The sequence below is a fragment of the Triticum urartu genome, unplaced genomic scaffold (genome assembly GCF_003073215.2).
Source record: "Triticum urartu cultivar G1812 unplaced genomic scaffold, Tu2.1 TuUngrouped_contig_9248, whole genome shotgun sequence".
NCBI lineage: Eukaryota > Viridiplantae > Streptophyta > Magnoliopsida > Poales > Poaceae > Triticum > Triticum urartu.
Genome location: NW_024120273.1, coordinates 3341 through 12040, shown reverse-complemented (window position 1 = coordinate 12040; position 8700 = coordinate 3341). Strand labels below are relative to the sequence as shown.

Sequence of the window (8700 nt, the reverse complement as noted above, 5' to 3'; positions counted from 1 at the left end):
GAAGACGCGAGGAGGCGCTGGAAGCCGTGGAGTGTAGCCTCGAGCTCGAAGACTGGAGACGAGGGAGCGTCAAGTTGTCCAGGCGGAGGATGCCGTCAGCGCGCGCGAGGCCAGGGCCTAGGAGGAGGTTGATCGCCGGGTGGCTGAGGCTCGCGTGGGTCTTGAGTGTAGGCTTGACCTGAAGTTGAAGCTCGTGGAAGCTGTGGCCGCTGGTAGGACTGCTGCCCTCAAGTCCAGGTTGACCGAGGCGGAGCGACACGAGGAGGCCACCGCAGCCGCCCTGGTCTCGGTGCAGGCTGAACTGGCCTCCGCCCGCGCCGAGCTGCTCCCTCTTCAGCAACGGGTCGCTGACGCCGAGTCCGTCGTGCGGCAGAACAGGGAGGAAGTGCTTCAGCGGCGGACACTGGAGCGCGTGCATGCCCCCATCCTCCAGGACCTCAGGAACAGGGAACATCATCCTGGGCCACATCTGTGATGAGACTGCTCCTCATCCCCACGCGAATGACTAGACCAGCCACCTCCGCTTCTTCACCGAAGTGGTGACGCGCCTGGAGAACCGTTCTGAGAGGGCTCGCCAACTTGTTGAAGAGAGGAGCCACGGCCTGCTCGGGCGTGTGTTCTCCCGCGTCTTCAGCCATCTCTAGAACGCCGACCCCAACTTCGACTTTGACGCCACCATCGCTCCTGTACCCGAGGCCATCCAGGGCGACCTGTCGCGATGGGTGGAAGACAATGTGGACGCGCTGGTCAGGGCCTTCACTTCCGATGATGATAGGGTGGTAGTCGCGGCGGACGCGGGCGACGTGGTCGACGATGGTGATGGCGGCGCTGGTGGAGGTGATGGTGATGCCAGCGATGGTGGCAGCGATGCCAGCGACGCGTCTGAGGGCGATCCGGGGGACGCGGCGAGCGACATGTCTGACTGATCCCGTGTTTCCCAGCTGTTTGTCCTGCACACAGAAGCTCGGACGCTGCCCTTGAAGTTGTAAGAGCATTTTTTGGAGGGGAAGCCCCTCATGTAAATTTGCTACTGCCTCTATGATGTTAGGTCGAGTTGAATATGTGTCTTCGTGAACTCACGTATCCTAGGGCAAAGTTGCTGTTGCGGTTTACCTTTGCCTGGACGAGCCCAAACCGGCTCCCGAGGTTGCGGGCTTCTGGGAAGCTCCTGAGGTACTCGTCGAGACGCCCGAGGGGGCCGCGTGATAAGCAAGCGCTAGCCGTGGCGCGTCATGCGCGCGGCGCGTGTGCGTCTTGCCCAGCCCCGCTCGAGGGGGCCCGCAAGGGAGGAGCAACAGGCGCGAACTCTGAAATAAGGAAAGAACCAGATGGCAAGAAATCGCTGGAACGAGAAAAGGCACCCCCCGCTCGCATCAATGAAAATTCAACTTCAACTCAAATCCAAATCCAGAAGGCAAGGCTACAGAAAAGGGATCCAAAGCAAATGACCGCGCCCGGCGCCTAGTCTAGTCTTCTTGTCTTGAGTCTTCTCACCAGCGCAGAGCTAAGTGCTGCCACTAGGACGTGGGAGGGAGCCCCCGAGGCCCGAGGGCGGCACTCCACTACAAGAAATATGTCAACTTGCGACCATCACTATTGGTCGCTAAATGGTCATTGTTTTTCATTTGTGACCTTTTTTTGACCAAAAACAGATGGTCAAAAGATGAGGGTCGTAAACTAGAATTAAAGACCTTCTTTGTGATATGTAAAATGTCGTTGGTTCCATGACCAAATTTTTGGTCACTAGCAGCCTCCCCAGACCACGTAGGATCCAGCATGGCAAGCTGACGTGGATAAGAATCAGCTCGGTCCAGTTCGGTGTTTTACATAGGCCGGGCCCAACAATTCAGCCGATTTAGTACATTTATTTCTGTTAATTTCTGTCGGCTACATGGGCCAAGCCCAACTATTCAGCCCATCAATTTTTATGCATGTTTGGCCTTTCAAGAATACTAGAAAATATGCCCGTGCGTTGCAACGGGAGTCCACTCATCAATTGAGAAACCGGAGATAATGCTAAAACGATTGTTGCTGCAGACGATAATGGGTCACCATTTATCTAATTATCAGACTCCAAAACACTAAATTTAGAATACTAAGAAATAGAAATAAAGTTGAGATGATTGGTGACGGAGATGATGGCAACATATAACCATTTATTTGGTAATCCGACTCAAAAACATCAATTCGGAAAATGTTGCTAATCTTAAAGGTGGGTTATGAAAATCCTCAACAATGGTCTATTCAATGTTGTCATCTATTTTTGTAATTACAACAACAAAAGAAAAGTTAAACCTTCCATATCTAGATTGTTGTCTGCAAATGAAGTGCACCTACCGAACTTGCAAAATCGAAGTGGTCTTGTAGCCTAACTTTTGAAGTACATAAATGGTCTTGTCGTCTAAAAATGGTCTTAGTTCTTAGTTCTGCATGTTCTTATAATGCAACGTGCATGTATTAACCACAAAGAAGCATCATCATCAGAGAACAGTGTTTTCAAAGTGGTCTGGTAGTCTAGAATAAACTCCCTTTTCTTTTTGTATACTTAATAGGGACATTTACATCTATGCCCCTAATTTACGCCCACTCTCAGATTTACCCCTAATTTCAAAGCCTGCTCAAATTTGCCCCTCCACCGTTAGGTGCACTTACAGAAATACCCTTCTGTGCCGTTACCGTCCGGTCAAAGCAGGTCAAAGCCGGTCAAAGGGCTTTGACCATCCTGAAAAAAATAGCAAAAAAATTCTAAAAGATCTGAAAATTTGTGGGATCAAAGATACTCAGGTTTGCAAGGTGCGTGAAAAGTTTCGTCCTGTTTGTACATTCCAGGAGCTTGTGTCAGAGGAAAAACAATAAATATGTAAGCCTGTGAACAGTAAATTGAAAAAAATAGCAAGAAAATTCAAAAAAATATGAAAAATTTTGGCATCAAAGAGGCGCGAGTCTGCAAGCTGCGTGCAAATTTTTGTTGTGTTTGGACATTGGAGGGGCTTGTGGAGAAAAAAAAACAAAATGTGGATCGAGAAAAAACTTGGGAAAAATGACTATTTTGTTTTTTCTTGCTAGAGCTCCTCGCATGTCATTTGATCACAAAAACTTGCAAGCACCTTGTGCACCCAAGCCACTTTGATGCCAAAAAAATTCATATTTTTTTAAATTTTCTTGCTATTTTATTTCAAATTTATTGTTCACAAGCGTGCAGATTAACTGTTTTTCCTCGCCACGAGCTCCTGGAATGTCCAAATAGCACGAAAATTTGCACACATCTTGGGCACATGAGTATCTTCGATCTCACAAAATTTTAGATTTTTTAGAATTTTTTTGCTATTTTTTTCAGGACGGTCAAAGCTGTTTGACCGGACGGTAACGCCGCAGAAGGGCATTTCTATAAGGGCACCTAACGGCGGAGGGGCAAATTTGAGCAGGCTTTCGAATTAGGGGTATATCTGATTAGGTGGTTCGAGTTAGGGACAGAAATGCAAATGGCCCTACTTAATACGGTTGCGCTTCTTTTGATTGGTTGTGCTTTCATTTGGGCTATATTTGTCCCAGAATATCGACCGAAGCTTCTTTTGGTTTGGTCATGGTTTTCCCACGGAATCACCCAAGCTCATGTGCAGCCAGGATAATTAATTGCTTCGTTTTTCATTTTCTCTTGGGTAATGGACCCATATCTCCACCTCTATCTGTTAATGCCTCGTCTGTTGATTCTCACAACTCCCAACATATATAAGCTAGTAGAATTTTGTGTAAAAAGGTGATGTGAGACTATTGATTCAAAAACGGATCCTAACTTTTAGCACATGCAGGTGCTACATCAATTGGCGGCAGCCTTAACGTCGAGATGGCAGGTCGTGAGATTGATATAGACACACGCAAATCTTTTTTCATCGCTTCAATGAAGTCCCTATTTTTTTTGGAACGGATTGATCGAACATGTTTTTCATGGAAACGGATTGATCAATGCTCGTATGTGCGCTAGGCGGCTGCTCGGAGACGCATGGTCAGGACCGTTCATTTTTTTTGGAATGGATCAACAGATATCAATTTGTGCGCCTGGTCAGCCGGTGCTTTGATGAAAGAAATACGTACGTGCGCTAGTCAGCTAGTGCTTGACGAAAGAAAGATGTATTGGGAACTAAAATGGAAAATGTAAATCCTTTCTTTTATCTAAAACCAGGCCGTCCCATTTCTTCCTCTCTCTCCCCAACATTTTCCTACAGCTTGGTGGCCCAATAGACCAAACCGGGCGAACCGGCCCAGCAACATCCCACATACGAGAGCGTGTGCTCGATCCCCAATCACTCCCTTGGATCGATCTCCGCCGCCACACGCACGCACGCAACCGCGCCTGAGAGGAGCCCTGTGTCGACACCTCGGTCGCCGCTCCTCCGTCAAGCAAGCCAACCCGCCGCGTCACCACCGCCTCCGTCTGCCGCCTGACCTTCGTCTACCTCTGGCGCCTCCCTTCTCCTCCTTCCGGCTGCCCAGCGAGCCAGTTAGTTCGTGCCCGCGCTTGAGCTGCCGCAGCACCTTCACCGCCCTGCCCACGCCGATGCCGCCAGCCGCGGCGCCCTGCCTAGCCTGGCAGGCATGTCTGCAGCCGCTGCTCCGTCGTGCTGCTGCCGTCCCCGGCGTTCCACATCTCCAACCCGAGCACCTCGCTGGGAAACTGGGTGGTTCGAGGCGTCTTCACCGGAAGGAGGCAATGTGGCGAGGCAACGGCGGGGTCCGGCAAGGTCGGCAAGGGCGCGGAGGTTGTGGGGTGGCCGGATCTGAGCGACGGCAGCTTCCTGCTAGCCTCCTGGGGATATGAGAGAGACGGGGAGATCAGCGAGAGCAGGGGAAAGAAGGAGCGTAGCTAAGAAGAGATGGGCGCCAGGAGGTTCCACGGTTAGCCAGCGAGAAAGGGGTTTGAAGACACGTGTTACAAGAACTTCATGGTGGCCGTATGGGACAAGGAGACATGCCGGTGCTCTCCTCATCTGTTTTTTCTCTATCGAGGCAGAAGGATGTAAAGAGAACACAAGGATCACTCAATTAAATCTCGACCGTCTATTTAACATAAAATCAACGGATACAAAAAAAGACTTATAGAGAACTATGAAATCTTCCTTTAATATTAGATAAAGCTAGGTACTCCCTCCATTTTTATATAAGACCACAAACTCAAATTACAGGTACCAATGTAAAATTTAATGTCTGCTTTGAAAGTCAGCCTATTTAATGTCTGCTTTGAAAGTCAGCCTTTCTTTTCGTTTACTGGGATCATTAATACCTCACATGCATGTAAGAAAACTGAGTGAAGGAAGTGGCTGACTGTCATTATGACTACATGCATGCAACTATTAAATAGGTTGCTAGTACGAGAAAATATCATTAATTTTGCCTCGATTACTGTTGGTGGCCTTGTATAGATGCAAAACATATATTTCATAGTAGCCTTGTATATAAAAATGGAGGGAGTACTATTTTGTGCAGCCCATTTTCTGGTTTACATTCAGCCATTTTATACAGTCAAATAATAATTCAATCTTGGTAGTTGGTCCAGTACACTTCTCAGCCCATTCACATATATGCGGCCCATATTCATACAAATGATTCTCCTTTTCAATAAATTTTGCAAATAATTTCATAATTCATCACTAAATATGTTTACATCACAGGCTGTAAAGCCCTACAAAATAGTATCACATGTTCCTATACAAAACTATCAAATCATATGTACAACAAAACATAATACAAAAAAATAGTTCAACAAAAATAAATTTTCTTCCTCTTCCATCTTCCAGAACACGCAACACCTGGCATTGGAAGGATCAGCCATTAGAAGCATATAGAATACAATGGAAACAATCAAAATAAAGAAATGAAAGGCACACACTATGAAAATTACAACAGCACCAATATTTTTTATACTACCATAACGAACAGAAATGTAATCTGATTGCATAGGACATATGGCATTATCAACAAGACAAAGCAAAATTTATAGTGCCAGCTCATGAAGAAGGCAAAGCATATTTTACAGTGCGGGCTCAGGATGCCACCATGCACACTCCAACAAAAACTAAACGGAGGGCAAGAGAGCAGGACACAACTGTACCTGGAAATGCTGCTAGCCAGCGACAAAAGTAAGTTGGTGGGAGCCAAAGAGGGGTGTGCCAAAGGAGCCAACCATGCCGACGAGGATGAGGTAACCGGTGATCATCTCCTGGTTCTCCTTGATCTTGCCCTCGAAGTTCTTCCGCTACAGGTCATCCTGCTGCAGCTCATCCTACACCGCCCAGAAACAAACAATTCAGATCAACAACTGCATAGATCATACCTTGTTTGCTTATCCAGACCAGACACTACTACAGTACTTGTTTGCTTATCTAGACCAGACACTACTACTATTTGTGAATATAGCAAATGTAAAAACAATGTAAATGGTAAACACTTGAGAATATAGCAACAGATTAAGAGCATATTGTTTAGCATCACACAGATAGTAGCACAATGCTACATGCAACTGTTAGGATAAAGTAGAGCTTCTACATTACATAGTCAGATATGAAGGACCAAGCAAATTGTTCCGGAAAAGACAAGTTACAGAGCAATCATGTATAGACCATTCTACTGGTAGCAAGGGCATAAAGATAATCACTTAACAAGCAGTACCAACATGAGTAAATCACATAAAGAAGTGCAATCTAATATCCCAGCTGCCAAAACACCATATCAAGATTCCGTACAGACCGAAAAAGAGCATGTGCTGCAGGACATAAAAATATACCATGAGCATTATTTCTACAAGTAAAATCCCTGTAAATATTACAAACATGCCACTGGGTACTAATCAGCCAGAGTAGTGTCATGGCTACCCGAGGAATCACCTAAACACAGCCTCGAAGAGGATGGCCAACGATGCCTGTACTAGATTCACCATGTTGCCTATAATTCCATCAAGACAAATACAATCAGTATCAGGATCAAAGGTTCAGAGCAAGAATAGTGAAGGCGTTTATGCTATAAACGACAAGATGATGATGCAAACTGTAACAAAGTAGGCATAGAGTAACAAAACAGCTCCATTACACTTAAGCTGACAAGGAGATGATGCTTTGCTGTAACTGGATTCACCATTTAGTCACAGGAATACAACACAGTTCAAGAAATACTCCACTAAAGACAAATCATAAATTAAACTACTGCAAGCAAGAAGAGATAAGAAGAGGGAACTACTGCTTGCAAGCACTACTGCTTGCAAGTCCCAACTTAACAACAACTATCATCAATTTAGTTAATCGAAGATGCTACTCTAACTACTCCATTTTGCAAGATTCTACTGTAACTATCAGTACTAGAGTAATCGAATGTGTTGCAAGATGCTACTCTAACTAGATGCTCCAAGTTGATACTCCAATATACTGCAAGCAAGTTCATACTCCCACAAGAAGAGAATTCAGACAAGAATTCGTTCCACACACACTGTTCATTCGAGCCTGTGCTCTCTGCAAAACTTGAAACAGTATCACACAGGCGTCCAACCAGCGGCAGAGAGGTCAGCCACAACACAATCGACCTAGAGCTACAACCTGACAGTAACAATAACCGCACAACACAACCATTCCTCACGCATGTGTCTTAAAAAGTAACAGAAATTCATTTAACGGTGCTCTGGTAGGCGTACCTCTCGCCTAAGCTCCTCATCTGTGTCATCGCCATCTGCTGGTTCGACAATGTGCTCTCTGCAAAACCTGAAACAACACCACACAGACATCCAACCAGCGGCAGAGAGGTCAACCACAGGTACACAGCACACCAAACCAATACCGCGAAATCACAAATCTGACCGAGAAACCCAGGGCACCTTTCTCTTCGTCCGAGGCCGGGAGCGCCTCCCCTGTCCAGTCCTTGGGCACGAGCGGATCCTGCACAGACATGAACGCACCAAAAAATAAAAACATCACCGCCTGGGATCGAAGAACGAACGAACCGAGGAGCCGGACGCGAGGGAGAGGGAGAGGTAGGGTCGGCTTTGGGCGGGGGCGGGGCTGCGGGGGCGTGGGGAGGGGGCGGCAGCGGCGGAACCAGAAGAGGAAGCAGTCGACGAGGAAGGCGTCGAAGAAGGCCACCACCGCCCTCACGAGCGCCTCCGCACACCCGCACATAGAGCTCCTCGAAGGAGAGACTTCGACACGGTGCTTGACGGGCTAGATCTTGGGGATGCGCTTCCGCCGCCGCCCCTTCCCGTGCGCCCGCGCAGCGGCGATCCACCCTCCCTGCCTAGGGTAGGGGCCGCGCCCGGTTGATCTGGCCGGAGAGGATGAAGGCCCGGAGCGAGGGGGCGTCGGGGAGAGGAAGGGTCGGGGTGGCGATGCAGTGAGGAAGGGCGCGGGGGAGGCCATGGATGCTGATGGAAGGGCGCGGGGGGTGCCATGGATGGGCGCGGGGGTGGCTATGCGGTGAGGAAGGGCTCGCCGGTGGATCTAGAAGGGGAAGGGAGGAGGGGTTTGCGATGGGGTGGAGACAGGAAGGGGTTTGCGGTGGGGAATGGATGGGTGGATGGATGGATGGATGTGGGATGAGGAGATGGATGGATGGATATGTGCCATGTCATCGATCCATGGCACAAACGTCTTCACCAATCAGAATTAAGCGCATGTAATTGTATTTCTTCTTTAGTTTCTCTTATATATTTTCTCATTAATGTAA

The 8700-nt window shown here is 47.8% G+C and overlaps 1 long non-coding RNA gene across 1 annotated transcript; it reads right to left on the bottom strand.

The window, feature by feature from the left end:
* Nucleotides 1-5588: 5588 nt before the first annotated feature.
* LOC125532165 lies at nucleotides 5589-8031 on the bottom strand. Its single transcript, XR_007293813.1, has 4 exons — nucleotides 7856-8031; nucleotides 7676-7742; nucleotides 6107-6936; nucleotides 5589-5804 (listed from the first exon to the last, which is right to left on the bottom strand). It is a non-coding gene; the product is annotated as an uncharacterized LOC125532165 (long non-coding RNA).
* Between the last annotated feature and the right edge of the window lie 669 nt (nucleotides 8032-8700).